Raw genomic sequence first — 21,026 nt, 5'->3', positions numbered from 1 at the left:
GGTTTACATTAGAGGTTCATTAGTTACAGTTGCAGGAAGGCAGGTAGGATTGTAGGTCATGGGAAAGTAGGAGTTGTAAATGCTATATTATAATATTGTGTAATATTATTGTTATTGAAAGTCATTTATTGTATGTTGCAGGGTGGGGGTTTATGATGCGGGGATCATAGGGGTGGGGGAGGAAAGACAAGGGGTCAGGTAATTTGATGTATAGAGAGGTTCTAGTTTTGTAAGGCAAAGTGACAGTGTTAATAAAATTGTGATATGCACCTGTTTCAATAAAGCGCCTTTTACACACACAAATGGTTGTCGGTGTGGCTTGCCCCCCTCCCTCCGAAGGGATTTTTGTCAGGCGTTCTAGCGCCATGGTCCATTCCCGATCTGTGAGTGGGCGACCTGTGGCTGTTTCCCAGCGTTGGCGGAGGGGTGTTTGGTTGGCAGTCGTGTGGTGTTGGAGTGATGCAGCAACCCACCTGGTGAAGTGCCCCCCTGGCCCATAACCTGCAGATATTGTATTGTGAGATGTGTGGTGGGCTTGGTTGCTAAGTTGCCCCAGTTTTGCTGTGAGTGCTGCAAGCAAGGAGCCGTGAAGCAGAAACCGACCAGGGGGCAGGCTTGCCTCAGCCACCAGCGTGGTGTACGGGGCCAGTGTGCCTTCATTGTGTAGATCTCTTATGTCCTGCACGCCAGCTTCGCGCCAGTCTCTTAACTCTGCTGCTGTGGCGATACTTGCGACCCTGGGTGTGCCCTCTAGTGGTAATGCAGGCACATATGGGAGAGTTTTTCGGGTGATGTAGGGCGCTCTACGGTAGCTCTTATCTGCTACTGATAGCGAGTTCGGTGGCCTAATTTTGGAGCAGGGATGGAATAGTGCTGTTAACTCTGTGGTGGGTAGGGGTGGTTGTGTTGTTGCTGTGTCCCCATGTGGTGACCTACCAGCCACTGGATAGCCATTGGAGCTGGGCTGTCAAGTAGTGTTGCTCTAGCTGTGGGACTTCCAAGCCTTCCTGACCGGTAGGTAAGTAAAGCTTACGAATAGCTATCCGATGCCTGGAGTTGCCCCATATGAAATCCTTGATTTTTCCAGGGGACAGATGAATGATGGTGCAACCTAATGCAGAAGGTTTGTACAATAGTATAATAATCGGGGTAGTATCCCCATCTTAGTTAAGGCTACTCTCCCCGTTTTGTCAATAGGACCATGTTCCAGAATGCTGATTGTGTTTTAATTGCAGTCAGGGCCCTACCCAGGTTTCCATCTTGCAGGTCCATTGGGTTTCTATAGAACCATAGTCCCAGATAATGGAACGTATCCAGGCACCAACGGACCCCCGTGCCGTTGAGTACATATTCGGGATTTTTGCACTGCTCACGGAAGGGATAGAGGCTAGACTTGGCTGCATTAACACGCAGTCCTGATATAGCCACTTGCCAGCTATGTTGTTACTTTTTACAAAGTTGCCTACTTCATTAAAAAAATTGCTTATTTTATATATTTTTGAGTGTTCACACTTATCGTGCATTAAAACAAGCACCCAATCTTCACAACATATTAAAGGTACAAAATGGACAACATCACCATACGCTTTCATAACACAAATAAGTTAAGGACATGTGGCAGTAGCAGAAGGCACAGCACATCCTTCTCTCAGATATACAGGACAGGTACATCATAGGTAGAAAACACACTAAAGAGTGAGTGAGAGGCTGTTGTATGATTTCCATAAATTGACTTAAAAACATACAAAAAGTACAATACTCTGGGAAGAAACAGCCAACCCTTTTATGGAATTACCATACATTAATTTCCTCAAATAGGATGATGAATGCTCACCTACCTAGAGTGGTATGCTTCATCAATGGGTTCTGTATCTTGCACTGGGAAGCATTCAAGAGTATTACTGTCTACAGGTCGTCCAGTCTCCTAGTAATTAGCTGCCTAGTTTTGGTGAGGTTATGTCACAATTTGTCAACATATATGCCCTTCCTGTGTTAAACTGTCCGAGGTGCATTAAACTTGTTTGTGGCGAGCGAAAAGTGTTTTTCCAGGCGTATCCATTCCACAAGATTAAAAACAGGAGTGCGAAACAATGGACCATTCTTCTCTTTTTCATCAACTTGTTTGCATGCTTGAACATTGCTCCAGTGGAGTTAGGTGTCTTCCCCAGGAATACAGGTCTCTCACATCAAATGGTTTTAAATAGTCACTGCCTCACAGAGCTTGTCACCGGTCTCCAAAGGAGGGGTGGGGCAAATTTCCTTAGGCCTCATTCCCTAAAGAGACCATGCGATGTACTATTGACAAGGCTGTCAGCACATTAATCATGTTTCACAGGGCGAGTCACTGTAATCATATCCTGTGCTACGAAACAAGCCATGCCTGTGCTACCAAGCCTTGCTCACAACTGACTGGGTGTGGGAAATGGGAGTGCATAGGCCTTGAGACTGCGAACCTCATGCCCAGCACCTCCTCTCTCACTAGGAGCGCCAATAGGGCAGTGGTAGTGACAAAGTCGAAGGCTGGATGCCATAATTCTTCATGGCTCCATTTTTGTTGCATTCTGTTTGGACAAGCAGCACCGTGGAGGCTGAGGTGAATAGCTCTTGGCTCTGCCTGAACTGCTTTCCCTGCTGCAAGTGCCACTGACTGCCATTTATTTATTTGCAGCTGAGATATGACATTCACATAAAAGCTGTATTTAGGATTATTTCACTCTGATTATATTAATGCCATAAGTGGCCTTTATTTCAATTAGTCAACCACACCCTTTCTCCTATGATAATGTTATTAATAATCCAAGGAGCAAATCAGTTGTCTTGTTTCTTCTATGTAAGCCTTTATTTTTATAGATAAAGCACCATGAGCGAGACCTCTCTCAAGAGGAGCTCATGTCAGCGCTTGATGTTATCCCACCTGGGAAGGCCCTTCAACTGGAGGAGTTTTATCAGCTGCTTCAAGGGGAACAGAGAGAGAGAGACTTCTAGAAGTTTTTGAGCAGGCCAGGAGCTGTGGGAGACTCCAGGATTCTATGAGAAAGACCACAGTTATTATAATGCCAAAAACAATCAGAGATCCTCAGGCCCCGGAGTCCTACAAGCCCTTATCCATGATTAGCACTGACATAAAAAATATTATCTACAGCTATAGTGAATAGAATATTGCCGGCAGTTGCTAAGGTGGTACATACAGAGATCAATGTGGGTTTATACCCGGCTGCAGCACGCAGATAAATAGCCATCACTTACATCATGTAACGAATATCATAGCCGATAAGGATGTGGAGGCGGCTCTAGTGGCTTTAGATATAGAAAAAGCCTTTGACATGCTGGAACGGGACTATGTGTATGTAGTGCCGAAGCGAATGTTATGTTGTGTCTATTTGTATAGAGCACTAATCATCCGTGAGGGTATCCAAGTGCTTAAACAGGTGTGCAGGTGAATGTCGTATCAGAGTATTTCGAATAGCCAGGTCTTCAGCTTCTTGTGAATCTCAAGAAGTGAGGAGGAAGCTCTGATATGTTGTGGCAGCTCGTTACATGTTTTTGGTGCAATCTATGAGAACTAAGGGGCATATTATCAAGCCTGTGCGCTAAAATTATCGCCGCTTTATCGGCCGAAAACGGCCGATAAAGCGGCGATAATGGGCTTGATAATATGCTCTGTGGAATTCCAATCGAAGCCCATGTTAGATGTCTTCACATCTAACATGTGCTTCGATTGGAATTCCATAGAGCATATTATCAAGCCCATTATCGCCGCTTTATCGGCCGTTTTCGGCCGATAAAGCGGCGATAATTTTAGCGCACAGGCTTGATAATATGCCCCTAAAGGCCTTGTGTTCTTCCATTGTAAATGCGGGGGCCATGTGCAAGTGAGAGTGAGGCTGAGCATAGCGGTTTGTCAGGCTGGTGAAAGTGTATGCGGTTGTTGAGGTATGGTGGCCCAGTGTTGTCCTTATCTCTAACGAAACAGAAAGCTAGAGTGTGTGTATAACAGGTAAGCAATTTCTCGAATCTGATAGCTTGGTTGCATGAGCTAAGGAATGCAGTTTGCTTTGAAAAGCACAGCAAAAGTGTGTGCTTGAAGCCCTTTTTTTGGCACAGTAAAGTTGAAAATAAAGCCCATGTTGTGATTGAGATCCAATTGCGTCAACTCTAGTGTTTTAATTTGCCACACATATTCTCAAGAACGTGTGATAACCATCGCAAAAGTTACTTAACGCAACCCTCAACATCGCAGTCCATCGCGGGAAATTTACACAGTGTTAACCAGGTATTCACAACATGGTGGTACCATGCGATAGTCACCAGATAATGCGTCAATTGGCCACGTTAAAATCAACGCCACACAACAAAAATGCAAAACGCGAGCGCAAAAATAGCTGTGATGCAAAAACCAGCGAAAACCAGCCACAGGCATACAATTCACACGCGTCAGGCGGTAACAATCACCATAAAAGTAGAAAAAAAGCAGACTAACAAATGCCAAACAGCGAAGAACCATGGGTGTTACCGGAGAAAGTACGGAGGACAACCAGAACCCCACAAGCCCCCCGGAGGACCTGCCTGGGATCTCGGGGTCAGGGAAGGCCAAGGAGAAGAAACGTAGGAAGAAGCGCTTCAGTCCACAGGAAAACAGGATCCTGATAACGGAGGTGGTCGCACACCATCAACAACTGTTCGTCACCTCCACTGTGCCATTGGTGAGCTGCTTGATGTCCTCTTGCCACTCCATTTCCTCCGGCCTGTGGGTCCACTTGAGGGTCACACTGGTTTCTTTTGAGATCCCCTGATTGCTTGGGGCCTGCCCTGACTCCCCTGCTGTTGGCGAGTCACACTGTGAAAACAGGATCCTGATAACGGAGGTGGTCGCACACCATCAACAACTGTTCGTCACCTCCACTGTGCCATTGGTGAGCTGCTTGATGTCCTCTTGCCACTCCATTTCCTCCGGCCTGTGGGTCCACTTGAGGGTCACACTGGTTTCTTTTGAGATCCCCTGATTGCTTGGGGCCTGCCCTGACTCCCCTGCTGTTGGCGAGTCCCCTAGACCTTGCTGGTACCAACGTTGCTCCTTCATTGATTCCTGCATTGATTGCATTTGCCACGGTTAGTTGGTGCTCCGCTGAACACCGACCCATCAGCACCCGACATCCTTCATGGGACATCTTGTACATGGCCCGTGGTCTTCCTCAGCATCGTCTGGTCCTCACAGCTGCAGAGTTAAGGTCCTCCTCATCCATCCTGCAACACCCGAAATAGGAGGGCATTCGTCTTTCAAGTCTCCTGGTCACTCCTGAGTGACAAAGACTCTGTCCCCTCTGTTTCCAGGTACCTCTCATCAAGAATCCATACTCGGATTTCACTGGACACTTCTTCCTTCTTCCAGAACGGCACCTTCCTGAAGTCCTCCATTGGGTTTGACGGCGGTTTCTGACACCACTTCACACATATGCACCCGCCTTCCCTGGTGTAAGTAACGTGGGTACAAGGGTATCCACAGGTGAAGTGGTTCTCCAGCCTTCTCTCTTTTATAGGGTTTCTTCAGGGTCCACTAGGAAGGGTCCTTAATCTTTAAAAATTCAACCGCGACTTGCATGTAGAGTTGTACGGAGCACACAGTCGTGTTTCTACACTGCACACACTCTACGCGTGTTCCCTACCTACTCACCTTAGGTGGGTCCTTGGGTCCCCAGCACTTTTATGTCCTCGCGACCCTGTCTTGATCCAAGTTGTGGTTCTTATACCACTTTCTTAGTATATCGTTTGGTTCCCCCCCTGCGTCCACTATGTATTTCATGCTATTTACTGTGTTTTCTTTGCTAAAGTATTGTGTGCATTGTGTTGGAAATATTGGAACATATTGGAGAGCATTATATAATAAAAACATATTTTTATAAATACTTGGTGTGGTTCTTTTCACTTAGTCTATACTATAAGATTGTATTCTGGTAAAACAAGCTGCTTTACACTCCTTCTGGACTAAGCCTGAAGGCTGCTCTCCACAGCTACCACTTAGAGAGCTTTCTAAGGTTGTCTAAAACCTCCTAAATCACCATAAGGGTTGTCTGGACTGGTGCAAGGTGCCCACTTACATTAATGGACATCATCTCCAGGCAAGCTTCTCACAGTTGTTACCAGTAGGAAAAAGTTTGATGTAAGCTATGACTTAGGCTAGCATAATTGTGTCAACATCAGCAAAGACAATGTCGATGTACACTAGAACAACGGTACGCACAATGTTGAGAATGTCGATAACAATTATACTAGTGACTGCCATATTATTGTCAGAAGTTCCAATGAACTTGTATCATTGCTATCAAACTGACCAGCGGTGACCTCCCCATCAAACCTGAATCAGATACCTAGTCAGGCAGGTCCTATGACCCCAACCCACGCCTATTGAATGACAAGTCACAGATGGGGTCTCATAAAGCTCAAAGACAAAAGGGCACCCAGGGAAAACCCTGATCAATCCCACAAATAGATAGTTGCACAACTAACAGGTCCTAAGAAATTGGCCCCAATGAAACACATTTGGTCAAAGGCTCATGCTCTCTAAGAATACCACAAATTTGGATACCACATGTAGATAGGAACACTCAGCCAATCAGAACACGACATTCACACCACACGTAGAGATCACGCGCTTCTTATGCCGGACATCTGGGCACATGCACACTGGCCCACACTAGCTGTCCCCGAGGTCTAGCGCCATCTGTGTTCTTATCAGATGCCCAAACGTGTTAATTTTTGACAGAGATCCTTTTCAGAAATGCACAAATTAATTTATTGTACCTCATGAGATGTATATAATGTCACCCAAAACTTTGCACACCATGAGACTTTCCTCAGACGCATTCTGTCAAGACTCTTCCGATTGCTGCGTTTACTTAAATCAACTTGTTGCTGTTTTGCGGTACACCTCTTGTATTTTCAGTTCTTTCAGAGAAATTCATATTGGAGCAACAAGTTGACCTTGTACTAGTCAAAATGTATCTTTGTGGCCTGTTATGTGGCGGGTGTATGGGGACACATTAACCCTGCTCCTTTGCAGACCGAGGAAAATGAATTATGTCAGCCACTTCTAGTTGGCCTACAGTCTTGTGCACACTTTTCCTGCCAAGAGAAGCTTGGGGTTTCTTACCTAACTGATACAAAACCACTTTCACCACTTATGTTATGGATACTCCAAGTACTACTTTTAACATATTGATTATTAAAGATCTTTATCTAAGGATGGACATAGTAAGTCAACATATATGTTGTCGGCTATATTAAATCTCTCTGCATACTACTATGACTCCCTTGAGAACATTGCCAAGAAGGATGAGTTATGGCGTAAGACAACCTTTTATCAACACAGAACGCATGAGAACTTTTGCTAGCCACCCCAGTGGATACCTCAAATATTTATTAACCTATCCTCATTTAGAGAAAAGTATCGACTCTTGGCTCCAACTGAGATAGAAAGCATCTTGGCGAATATCATCAGCAGAGGGTTGACCAACATTTTTTAAAACAAAGGCACTTGGAGAAGTAGGCTATGGTCATTAGAGGTGGTTGCTTGTACTTCTGCTGGGCTGAAAACAAATGTGGACAGTCTGGGTCACTTTTATAAAAGAGTTCAAGTTTCTTTCAATTCAATTAAATTCACTTTTATTGAGTTGCAAGAACCATAAAAGCAAACAAATAAAACAATATATAAAATGTACAATCTATCATAAATTACGTGTCAAGACATTTCCGTATTCTAGTACCAGCAGAGAAGTAACTACTAACAGCATGGCACAATAACAGCAAAAGAAGAATATGTAAATACAGAAGTGGGTACAATAAAGTTCTTATGCAGATATATAAAGAATTTACAGAAAGACATAAAATCTTCTGCCCAAAGGAAAGGATGAATAATACTGCACAAGTCCCATCCTAAATCGTATTAACAAAATGACAATTCAATGTATGTGGAGCACAGGAAAATAAGGCTCCATTTTGTAGAGTGTCTTAACTACAAAATGCAACTTGACAGATGATTTAGAAAGCTCCAAAAGTTCTCATGCGTTCTGTGTTGATAAAAGGTTGTCTTACGCCATAACTCATCCTTCTTGGCAATGTTCTCAAGGGAGTCATAGTAGTATGCAGAGAGATTTAATATAGCCGACAACATATATGTTGACTTACTATGTCCATCCTTAGATAAAGATCTTTAATAATCAATATGTTAAAAGTAGTACTTGGAGTATCCATAACATAAGTGGTGAAAGTGGTTTTGTATCAGTTAGGTAAGGGAGTCATCCTGTCAAGTCTTCTGTGACGGACTAACCCAATGTACACCATGGGTGTTGAGTGCATCATCATATTGCATCTCTCTTACCAATGAAATGTTTTCCAGCCACTGCAACACCTAATTAATAGCAGAGGATTTGCTCACCCAGGAGCCACTGTCAGAAGGGGCAACATTGCTCACATCAGCTATATAGAGAGTTTACTGATGCAGCAAATGTAATGCTTATATGCCATCATTCACAGTTGTCACTGCCTGGACCTTTACCTCCATTATTCCTATTGTAATAACACTGTGCTTTTGGCGTCTGAGTGCAATCATGTGTGAACTTCCCATATTGAACAGAACTGTGTGTTCTCCCCATTATAGTCACTGTTATGACCAGATAATAAAGTGGAGATTGTTCATCCCTCAGAGTGGAGCATTTGGGCCCTTCTACTTCATAGAATTATGCAGGTCTATTTTCTCAGTTGGTTGAATTCACCTCTTTCACCTTCCTAGTCCTGATGAAAACGCGCCTTTGAGGCATTCAGTGGCTCCTTTCCCTCCCCAGGTGTCGGGTCGAAACGTCGAAGCTCTTTCATTAAGCCTTTATCATTTGGATATCTGTGCAGAGTGTATATGTATGTATGTATGTATAAATGATTTTGTAACGCGCACTGTTACTGGGGAGTATCCTGGCGCGGTGGGAAAAGCAAAGAAGGATGAGCAGGGATCAGCTTAAGAACTGCTACTGAATAGGTAGGTTTTTAAATTCTTTTTAAATTGGGCTACAGATTGACAGGAGTGCAGATGAAAGGGGAGAGCATTCCAGGCGCGGGCAGTGACCACAGCAATGGACTGTCCTCCTAGTCTGGTTCGCTTGAATCGGGGAAGGGTCATTTTAAATAGAGAAGATGATCGGAGAACTCTTGTAGGGGCATACAGTGTGAATCTTTTCTTTAAATAGACTGGTCCTTGGTCATGAGTCGCTCTGAACGCAAGTACCAAGGTTTTAAAGAGGATACGTTGAGGAACTGGGAGCCAGTGGAGGCCGGACATATGAGACCGGACACTCTTCCATCTGGGAACATTGCAAAGAAGACGAACAGCGGCATTCTGAATGACCAACAGGCGTTTGGTCAGATAAGCTGGAATGCCGCTGAACAGGGAGTTCGTGTAGTCCAGCCTTGCTAGAATGAGTGCTCGGGCGACCGTCTCCCTCGCCTCTCTAGGGAGTAGTGGAAAGAATTTCCTGAGCATTCTCAAGGTGGCAAAACACGTTCCGGTCAATTTTTTTATATGGTCCTCAAATTTTAGATCCTCTCCGAACCAAATCCCAAGATTTTTCGCAGGGCCTCCCATTTCCTCAGGACATGGAATATTCGGGGGCCACAGCGAATTTTTGAAACTTGGGGGGAAAGATCCGTAAAAGAGGACCTCTGATTTGTCCTCGTTACATTTTAATTGGGCCAGCGTTAACCAGCGGAAAACTGAGGATAGGCAGAGGTGGACCTTTGCTGTGTCCAGATGATCGTCAGGCCAGGTGAAAAGAAGCTGCGTATCATCCGCATATCCTATAATCTTAGCCCCGTACTGTTCCGCAAGATACACCAAGGGGGTAATATAAATGTTGAACAGTAGGGGGCTAAGGGTGGAACTCTGTGGGACCCCCGTAAGGAGTGGTTTTGGTTCCGAGGCATGAGGTGGCATCCAGACCTGTTGAGTCCTACCCGAAAGAAATGAAGACACCCAGGCCAGGGCATTGCCGCCAATGCCGATGGTCGATAACCTGGCGGTGAGGAGTGCATGGGGGACGGTATCAAAGGCGGCAGAGAGATCCAATAGGATCAGGACTGCTCTGCCGCCCCCGTCCAGACACTCCTGAATCGACTCCGTCATCTCTACCAGGGCCGTTTCAGTGCTGTAAGCAGCCCTGAAGCCCGATTGGGCTGGGTGCAGGGCATTGGATGACTCTACAACATTTTCTAGTTGTCGGAAGACTATTTTCTCACAGATTTTGGTTAAGGCAGGGAGAAGCGAAATAGGCTGGTAGTTACCGGGAACCGTGGCATCAATTATTATTATTATTATTAACGAGTTTTATATAGCGCCTGGTTACCCTTGGGCATCCCCGCGCTCAACCAGAAAGATACGCTACCACAACAGGCACATGAACTAGACAGGAAATAGATAAGTTTTTAAAAGTTTGCCTGGCCTGGTCAAGGCCTGGTTTCTTCAGAAGCGGCAGAAGCTTAGCCTGTTTCCACTCAGCAGGGACCACTGCCGAAGAAAGAGAGAGGTTTACGATCTGGGTAACATCCCCACAGACAGTGCTGGCCACTTCTGACAGAACCCGAGCCGGACACGGATCGGCGGGAGAGCCTGATTTAAGGCATTCGAGAAGAGGCAAAACATCACACTCTGCCACCAACGCAAAGTTAGTGAGCTGTTGGGTATCAGAGGGATCAGACCTGCAGGAGGTGTTAAACCCTGGATTCCCAGTCGATGATGTGGAAGTAAAGACCTGCTGAATCTTGGCTATCTTGTCTGTAAAGAAATTAGACAGAACTTCACACCATTCCCCAGAGGATGGAAGAGTTGTGGTTTCTGCAACAGGGGACACAAAACTTTTAACAATAGAGAAAATTTCTCTACTGTTGTTTTCCGCTTTAGCTATTCTTCCTGTATAATATAGTCCTTTAGCAGTTTTAATAGCGGCATAATATTTCTTTTGGGCAGTGCGCAGGGCGGCCTTTGCGTCAGAGCTGTAGTTACGCCTCCAGACTCGCTCCAATTTTTTGTAACCCAGTTTTTGCTCCCTCAACTCAGGGGAAAACCAGGGTTGAGAGGGGCTGTGTCGAAATCTGGGTGCGGTAGCGTGTTTGGTGGACGCATTCGTCGCCTGTCGCACCCACCCATTGAAATCATCAACCGCCTTGTCCAACTCAGGTGATAGTGACTGGCGAGTTTTTAACAGCTCCTGGCCAAACACAGCCAGGTTAATTTTCTGAGGGTGACTGACGGGGGGTGTCAAAGCTGCTCTTCCCACGTTATCCACATCCCATGAAAACCTGACCAGGTCGTGATCCGACCAGGTGACCTTTTCCGGGCCTAACATTTTAATGGGAAAGTTAGAACACACCAGGTCTAAATGATGACCGCCGGTATGAGTTGGAGACAACACCCATTGCTTGAGCTGTGACAAATCCAAGACCTCTTCAAGTCTGCGCGATTCCAGAGCGTCAATGTTGTCACCGTGAATATTGAAGTCGCCGACCAGAAGAAATCTGGGAAAGTTCAGGGCCCGGGGCACAATACAGTCCTCCAATGTCTCAATGAAATGAATGGCAGGGCCTGGGGGCCTGTAGACCAGGGACCCCCCAAGCGTAAAATGTGAGCTAATAATAAGGGAAAAACGAAGAACTTCACCCTCCACCCCCACCGCTAACTGCTCGGAGGTAAAGTGCCACTCTTCTTTAAATATTACTGCTAAGCCCCCTCCCCTGCCCAAAGGTCTATCCACTCTGGCAATCTTAAAGCCTCTAGGAACTGCCAGTTCAATGGTCGGAGCACAAGAATCATTAAGCCATGTCTCTGTGATGAATAGTAGATCAAGTTGGCCTTCCGTCAAAACCTCGAAGATGTCAGCTGCGTGTTTCACCACAGATCTAGCGTTAATTAGCCCAGCTCTGACAATTTTAGTATGATCCGCCTCTGCGCCTAAGCGCGAGGGAAGTGCGAGCTGGGACGAAAAGCCACAGCTCGGACAGACCGTCCCGACATGCTCAGGTCCTCTCCGTTGACAGCAGCTTTGCTCCGCGGGAGGAGCTAGTTTCAGGAGATCAGTGCGTGAGTAGGCAATTCTATGTGGCCCAGCTCGGTCATATGGCTGGCCGTGGGTCCGTCCGAGGCACGGACGGGCACAGACGGGCCCTCCTTTGGCGAGCAGACGGCGCGCCCGCTGCGCGAGATCGCTGCGCGCTCTGGGGCACATCGCTATTTGAAGCCCAGGCCCCTCCCCGAGCTGGACCGCTAACTCGAGTCCAGCCGGGGTCCGGGACCGCCCAAGATGGCGCCCGACCTAGCCCTCCACGTCAATCAGCACAGCCAAGCCGCGGTGGAACGGGGCCCAGGGGGACCGGTAAGCAGCGCACACAGCGGTACACAAAGGTGGATTTAAAAATACACACTACACAATTATTAAATCAATTGGAGGTTAAAAATAGAATTTTTAAAAATGGGTCGACTGAAAGTTGCGGCGTGAGGCGAGTAGCAGAAGAGATCACTCGCAGTCTGCTTCACCAATCCCAAGCGTGATCACAAGGTGCTGCCACTACCCTGGTCAAACGCACAGACACGCCAAACTCAATTCTATTTGAAGCCCAGGCCCCTCCCCGAGCTGGACCGCTAACTCGAGTCCAGCCAGGGTCCGGGACCGCCCAAGATGGCGCCCGACCTAGCCCTCCAAGTCAATCGGCACAGGCAAGCCGCGGTGGAACGGGGCCCAGGGGGACCGGTAAGCAGCGCACACAGCGGTACACAAAGGTGGATTTAAAAATACACACTACACAATTATTAAATCAATTGGAGGTTAAAAATAGAATTTTTTAAAATGGGTCGACTGAAAGTTGCAGCGTGAGGCGAGTAGCAGAAGAGATCACTCGCAGTCTGCTTCACCAATCCCAAGCGTGATCACAAGGTGCTGCCACCACCCTGGTCAAACGCAATAGTGGCAATAGTAACTTAGCAACTGGACCACTTCTAGATGCAATATATGTTATTAGAAATTGTATACCGGACAGGCTACCTTGTACAATAATATGATTTGTGATGAGGTCTAAAGAATACTCCCCTTTTTTTCTTTCTCTTTTTCTACTCCTTATCCATAGGAGCACCTTCCCTGAGCACTCATCTTTACCACTTTCTCCATTTGTGGAGCTAAGAGTTTTTGATATAATGTGTAAATAGGAATGTTGTTTGAGACTGATTTATAATTGATGTAACTAAACTTTCAGAAATGCAATTATGTGTACGTGTCTTAATCTTCTTTTTTTTAAATCTTGGCTGCTGCCCTAACCTCGTAACTGGGGATTGAATCTATGAGATAGTTTTTCTTCTTTTCCATATGGTGGTAGGAGATATTTTGATAAATTCAGTTCTCCTATGCCTCTTGTTGCTTTTTCCGATCAGACCATTGTTTGTCTGTATCATAAGCTCCCCAGGTCCTTCGGGTTAATTTTGGGTTACCACATTATTCTGTGACTATAAATTAGGAGCAACATAAACCTATGTGATAATGTTTGATGTTTTACCTCATGCTCTCTAACGTTGTACAATTAAGACGTCAATGTGACTATGCCTCATATGTAGCCCCAATATGATGATCCAAGGAGGACCATAAACACACTGATCCTCTACTATACACTCCCTGCTAGCTGACATGGAATCTAGGAGCTGGTGGGAGCCAGACTGCATCTTGTCACCAGGGCATATTTGCACAGTATTCACACCTTAAGTGAGCAGTGACTTGGAAGTGAAGCAAAGGCCCTGACGGGAAGGGAAACGCTCGCAAAGACTAGAACGCAAAGCGTCCTTTCTGTCCACATGGGGCGTTGTATGTGGGCGGAGCTCTGCCCCTGCTGCCGACTGCAGAAGGAAAGGAGCATTCATGGCAGTAACACACACCAAGTTGCATGATTTAAAAAATTAAAACAAGGACTCGCAATCATCTGATAACCATCCAGCCCAGGAGGCATGTCTCCCCTCCAAAATGTTAGGCGGTCTTCATTGAAAAATAAAATTGGGCCATGTCATTGTGCAAAACCGCTTCTCACAGAAAAAGACATAACTCAGATCAAGGTCTAGAACATAACCCAGGGCCCCCCAACACACCTACGTCCCCAGCTTGGCCTTGCCCAGCTTTAGCAAGGGACGAGAACCAAACAGGATTAGTGTCAAGGGCCACAAGGGCCCTGTAGACAGATAAGGATACAACCAATGGGCCCGTACAAAAACGTGCAGCCAATAAAGATGGGTCAAGCAAGAGGGTGAGGCACTCTGCTCAAAACCCCAGTCCCACCCAATATTACAGGGCTTAGCCAATGCACAACTGAGGACTCTCCACTTGCGCAAGCAGACACTACTAGGGGCTACTACAAATAAGACAAAGACCAAGAACGTTAGACACAGATAGCCAAGAGAGGGGAAGCAATTCCAACTCAAGGAGGATATCCATCTCAATTGCCAACGTGTAACTGCGCAGCCCGACAGAGCCACCTCAGTCCATACAATCCCTCAGCATCATGCAGCCTGCCATAAACTCCACACTGTTCAAGCCAGAGTACATATCAAAAGGGAACCATGACATTTTGAACAGGAGAAACATCCTGAGGTTGCTATGGGCTACCCCAAACCTTGTGGATCTAAACTCCACTGACTTACTCTCAATGAAGTTCATCCATCCCACAAACCCCTCGAAGCCTGAGGCCAACAGGGCTATGGTGAAAACAAGTTAGCCCTTGGACAGCGTCACCCAATAACAATACATGGGAAAAAGCGTTTACAACGCTGACAATACCTCGCAGGTATATAACAACGCGGTTGTTACAACAACCACGTTGTTACCAAACATGTCTTTGCATCGCAAGACATTTCAACGAATTGCGCTAGGTGGCGTACAACACCAGGGAATGTGTTGGATTTTAAATCCAACACCTTCCCTGCTTTTGTGCTAACTGGAGTAGGAATTGTAATTTATATTATTCCTAAATCCAGCATGTCACATAGCACAAGTTGTTGAAATGTCTTGCGATGTAAAGGCACGCGTCTTAACAATGCGGTCGTTGTAACAACCACGTTGTTATGTACCACATGGTAAAAGCATGTGTTGTTACGTGCTACATTCAAAATACACACAGAAGGAAGGAGGCACTAGGGCTAAAAAAGTCCGTACTCCGCCTCTGCTCATGGAATGTTAATGGCTTGCCAACAAAAATCTCATATCCGGAATTCCTGCGGTACCTCAATTCGTTTGACATAATTCTGCTGCAGGAAGCATGGCTCTCAGACCTGCTGCATTTACAAGGTTTCCTGTGCTTCACAACACCAGCCGTAAAGGGCAGGAAATTTGGTCATTCCTCAGGAGGGCTGGCAACCTATGTATCCATGTCTAGCATACTATCAGCAGTGACAGTCGGCCCTGCCTCACAGACCATTACAGCAGTCAAGATCACCCTTTGTCTTCTAGGAGCACAAAATGAGTTAGTGATAGTCAAAGCATACATCCACCCAAAACATAAAGCAAAAGACTTGGATAACTTAATTGGCCAACTAACAAGCTACATATGTAAGACAGGAACCCCAAATGTTGTCCTCTCTGGGAACTTGAACCAATACCTCCTAGTCATGCCGGGGGGAACGAAGTGCGCATTCAATCCCTACTTTGTGACATACCAACTCACTGTGGATCCTCACATGGGAAAAAGATTCGAAAAAACAGACACCTCCTAGAGGATCTAGAACATCTCAATTTCAGGGCTCTAAATGGAAGATTCCCTGCGGAGCCTCCCCCGGTGGCAACCCACTAATCTCATGTTAAGAGAATCAAATTTGTGGCGGCAAACATTGAGTCCCTGTAAGCAACAGCAATCGATCTACTACATTCACAATCAACAGCAACAAAGAGCTACATAACCAACTGGAAACGCTTTACTGCTACACTGTCAGAACTTCAAGCCTTGTCTCCCAAAAAGGAACTCTGCCAGGACCCGGGGGGGGACAGGGGGGGATGGATTACGATATCCCAAAGGGTGCAAATAAAAGATTTTTACAAATCAATAAACTGCATCTTAAGATCTCTGCGACACCATCCAGGGAATCCACGTCTACGTTTTCTCCTGCGACAACAAAGAACCTTGTTCAAAAAGTTGATATGTGGTTTCAATAAAAATCATGAAGATGAGACTTGGGCACAGCTCCTCCACAACATAAATCACAATGATAATGCTCGCTTTTGAAAAACGGTGAACACGATAATGCGCCAGTAGCATGGGGGTATTTCTTCCCATATCTCAGAGGACACCTGGGCAAGCTTTTTAAGTGAGCACTTTAACCATCAATCTGCGGGTGATCAGACAACTCTGCCAAACAGGGCATCACCAGGGGATCACTCCGCAGGAACCCTGTTAAAGGAGGCAACTACACCAAATACTCCTGAGACCAGATTACACCCCTGAGCATGAGACCAGCGCCTCAGGGATACTCTTAATAAGGCATTAGAGTGCAAAAGGGAGAAGGAACGGGCACCACGCCTGAACGGCATACCACGAGCACTGTTACAATTACAAAATAAATGCTTATACCTCAAAAATACTTCAACCAGGGCTACCCCAAATCATTAAAAATACAATTCTTTGAGGCATCACCTGGGTCTCTGTGTGCCCAGAACCTTCCACCCTGGCTGCGGGCACCGACCCTAACTTCTAGTCGCTTGTGTAACAACGGAATAGGAGACATTTTGTACCTACTCTGCACCTGCAATGAGCTGCTGCAGGAAAGGAGATAGTTGCTAAAGACCCCCTTCAATCAGAGGGGATTTTGCTCACGGAGGCAAGCGGTGCTTTCATGCTTTGATCCAGGGGTCCCTCAACTGAACTGAAGGCTGGTAAGATTTCTTAAGCTAGCTGAACAAAAAATGTCACTAGCCCATGACTAAAGAAGCAGCCAGGCCATTAGTTGAAGACACACCAGGAACCCACTGCTGGGTCTTTTGAAAGCAAACCTACTCAAGCCCCGAATCCAGGGACCATCACCAGCTACACACACTTGAGACCTTAGCATCTACTACCCAAAGAGCAGGGCCGGACTGGGAACCACAACCGGCCCTGGCAAAGTGCTCGGCAGACCCCCCCCCCCACTCCACACTCAGGGGGGGGTCTATGGAGGTGCCGCCGAGCTCTTTGCCGGGGCCGGTTTTCAGCTGATTTTGGTACAGGGCCGATTTTGCTGCAAAAACAGCCCTGCCACAAAAATGCCCCCCTTGGGCCCCAAAACCAGCCCCACCCGTGCGGCGCACCAGGGGATTGCCCGGTGCCCGCTATGGCCAGTCCGGCCCTCCCAAAGAGTAAGAAGAGTCTGTAACCGTTAAGGCAAAGTTGGGAAGGCAACCTGAGACTAGCACCTTACAACACCCCTGAAGCACTTTTGCAGAGTGTGCACCGGCAATGACCAAGGCACTAGCCCCTTATGCAAAGACACTGACTTTTAAACGACAATGCTGCTCTTTTTAATGTCACTTAAGCAACCGATAAATGTTTTTACAATGTTTTCTGCAAGGTGCTACAACTAGATATGCACGCGTAGTACTATATTTATATTTTAGGATACTTTTTGTATTGCAATGGTTTTTAGTAACTATGCAAATGAAAATAAATAAAAACGTATACCTATTTGGGGTTGTAAGCGCGGTATAAAAACAATTACAATAATCAGCACACTGTTAAAACTACAAAGAAACAATAAAAGTCAAGCCTACCATTGTTAGTGCGTATCTATGTGTCAATTTAGGACAAGAACGTATTCTTGTGTCTAGCCTGTGTATTTACGATTTAGGCGCACTGAGGAATTTCCCAGGGGATGTGTTGATGTCACGCCAGAAGCAGTACATTGATGTTCAGTGATGAGAGGTCACGAAATAGCAGCGCATCTTTCTATTTGCATTTTATAGGTCTCGCTATAACGGTGCTGCTGCTCAGCAGCTGTTTGAAGGCCTTGGGAGCAGCAGGATGGTTTAAGTAATGGAAAATCTGACTAGACGTATGTGAGTGGCACGGTGAAACGGATAGCTGTGCAGACACTCAGTCTGAAGATCTGCTGTAAGATACCTTGTGGATGGGCATGGGACTCGGCAATTAGGAACGTAAATGAGTCGTGTTGCATAAAGAACCACTCTATCCAACGCACCTTTTATTTATTTAAAATGTAAACTCCTTACCTGCACCTCATCCTCCCTTCTTTATTTCTCCCTATGTATCCCTTCACCCACTCTCTTCCTCTACCCTCATATTACTCCTCCCTCCCTCCTTCTCTGTCTCCACTTACATTACTCCCTACCAGGGCTGTAAGTGGGATGAAAAAACAGTGGGGTCTCTCAAAGGGGTGTGGCTACTGTAATTAAGGGCATGGTTTAAGAACAAATAAGCTAAAAATCTGTGTTTAGCATAGTGTGCCGTCCGACGTGTATTTTGCTGTTTCTGCCATTGCATCCAGATATATGATACAGCACGTAACATCATACCTGCAACAAGTCAGCACTATTGTCTTTGTCAATGGCTGTTAGTTGCATAACATAAATAAGCGGCAACTATGGTGTGTATATCATATTGAAAAAGCTTCCACTTAACCCCTTCACTGCGGCGGCTATTCCGCCGCAGTGCTAAGGGGGAGGGGGGGGGGGGGCGGCGCGGCGCTCCAGCACTCATGACGGAATGGCTCCGTCACGAGCCTCGGGTGGGCCGTGCTTGTGACGGAACGGTTCCGTCACGGCCCCGCCCGCCTAATAGAACTCGCCGCGCAGGTGCGGAATTCGCGCCGCGCAGGCGCGTCGAGCGGGACGTGACGGAACCGTTCCGTCACCAGCACAGCCCACTCGAGGCTCGTAACGGAACGGTTCCGTCACCAGCACACAAGGGGTTAAAGCACTGGTGACACCACGACAGTGTTGCTGCTCCCGAGTTTAAAAAAAGAAGGGAAATCCAGAGAGAAAATTACTCTCTTTCAAGGATTTCCCTTCACCTACAACGCTCACTTGGCATGATGTCATGCAATAACTTCTCCACTAGTGAGAAGTGAGCAGTGTGAGCACGCGCACTTCGATGTGCTGTCACTGCAGTCCGGAAAAAATGGACCGCCTGTGCCAGGGCACAAAACAGAGCCTGATAGAGACCCGTTTCTTTTAAAAAACCGCCAGTTCTCACACCCAGTGAGATCTGACCCACTTAAAGCACTGCTCCTTACCATTAGTCCTCAGCTCATCATCCTCTTTCCTGACTGATGTCCTCCTCCTGTCTCAATTTTGCTCTCCACCAGTACACTCACACTGACCTCTCCCTTCTTCTGCCCTCCACTTCCCCTCCCCTACTGTACTCTACTCTACTCTACTGTACTGTACTCCGCTGACGCGCTGTAAAGGAGGTGTCAGCTTTCACACCCCTGGTGCTCAGCTCTCTGACGGGGATGCGTGCCGCTGTGTGTGGGCACCAATCGCCCACTCCTCATCGCCAGTGTGGTGGGGAAGGCCTAAAAGTGATCAGATCAGTGCGTTGCCTCCATTTAGCAAACTCATCGACCCAGCTACAGCATCGCCTAGGTGGACACTCTGGGTCAGCAGGTTAGAAAACTACTTCACAGTGATGCGGGAAATGGATGGCACAGTGAAGAGGTCCCTACTGTTACACTTCACCGGTGATAAGATCCATAAGCTATTCAATCATCTACAAAACACAGGTCTGCCTAACGATTACAATGCGGCTGTGACAGCTCCAAATGCACACTTTGACCCCCAGCTGAGCCCCAACTACGAGAGGTTCAAACCGCGACAGGCACGTCATAGAGAAGGGGAGTCAATGGATGCCTTCCATGCACAGCTACGTGAGCTAGCGAGTATGTGCACGGACAACGACCAGATCAAAGAAGAGCGGGCCCAGATGATCCAAGGGTGCCGAAACAAGACCCTCCGGACCCTCACTGTGCGCCAACAAGGAATCACGTTAGGGGACATTCTCATTTTAGCCAGGTCACATAAACTGTCCGATGCCAGGTCTACAGCAATGGAGATTGTGCTAACCTAACAGGTGGAGAAGCAAGTCACAGTGAAGACAGAAAGAGCAGATGCGATTCCCAACCAAAGCTGAGGTAATAGCGGCCGGACACCAGGGAGAAGCACGCAAGGGTCATGTTGAGGATACTGTGGTAAAGAAGAGCATCCCCAGACAGAATGTCCGGCAGAAGGGCGAACATGCTCCAGGTACGGAATCCCAAACCATTTCGCAGTAGTATGTTATGTTATGTTATACTGGATTTCTAAAGCGCTGCAACCATGAGGCCCCCACCAGCCAGCTGAGAAGAAAACCAACGAGAGAAAAGAGATCAGAACAGTTATATTTTTAATTTCTTCTTAAAGACTGCAGGGTTGGCAATCCTCCTAAGAGAAAAAGGAAGCTCATTCCAGGCTAAACCTGCTTTGCGAGTAAAAGAACACCCACCCAACCTGTGACGCAGAAACCGCGGATTCTGTATCAGGAGTTGGTCCGATGACCGCAGATGCCTAGAAGGGGTATAAAAAGCAAAGCGCTTCTGAAGATAAAGTGGGCCCTGTCCATACAAGGCCCGTTGGACAATGGCCAGCATTTTAAATTTCAGGCGAGCCTCGACTGGGAGCCAGTGCAGGTGCTGAAGATGAACCCGCACACTCTGTCTGGCAGAAAGACCCAGCAGGAGTCTTGCAGCTGCGTTTTGGACTACCTGCAACATTTTTATCAAATAACTCGGACATCCCACTAGGAGCGCGTTAGAGTAGTCCAACCGGGAAAGAATCAACGCCCAGACCACCGTTTCTTTAGCCTCCGCAGGCAGAAGGGGAGGAATTTACGCAGCGTTCTCAGTATGCCAAAACAAGTCCCTGTAAGTTTTTTGACATGCGTCGCGAAATTCAGATTTTCCTCGAACCAAACCCCCAAATTTTTTGCCAGTCCTTTGTCTGACT

Source organism: Lissotriton vulgaris, chromosome 6 (assembly GCF_964263255.1).
Source record: "Lissotriton vulgaris chromosome 6, aLisVul1.2, whole genome shotgun sequence".
In the NCBI taxonomy this organism is placed as follows: domain Eukaryota; kingdom Metazoa; phylum Chordata; class Amphibia; order Caudata; family Salamandridae; genus Lissotriton; species Lissotriton vulgaris.
This window is presented reverse-complemented; position numbering follows the sequence as displayed.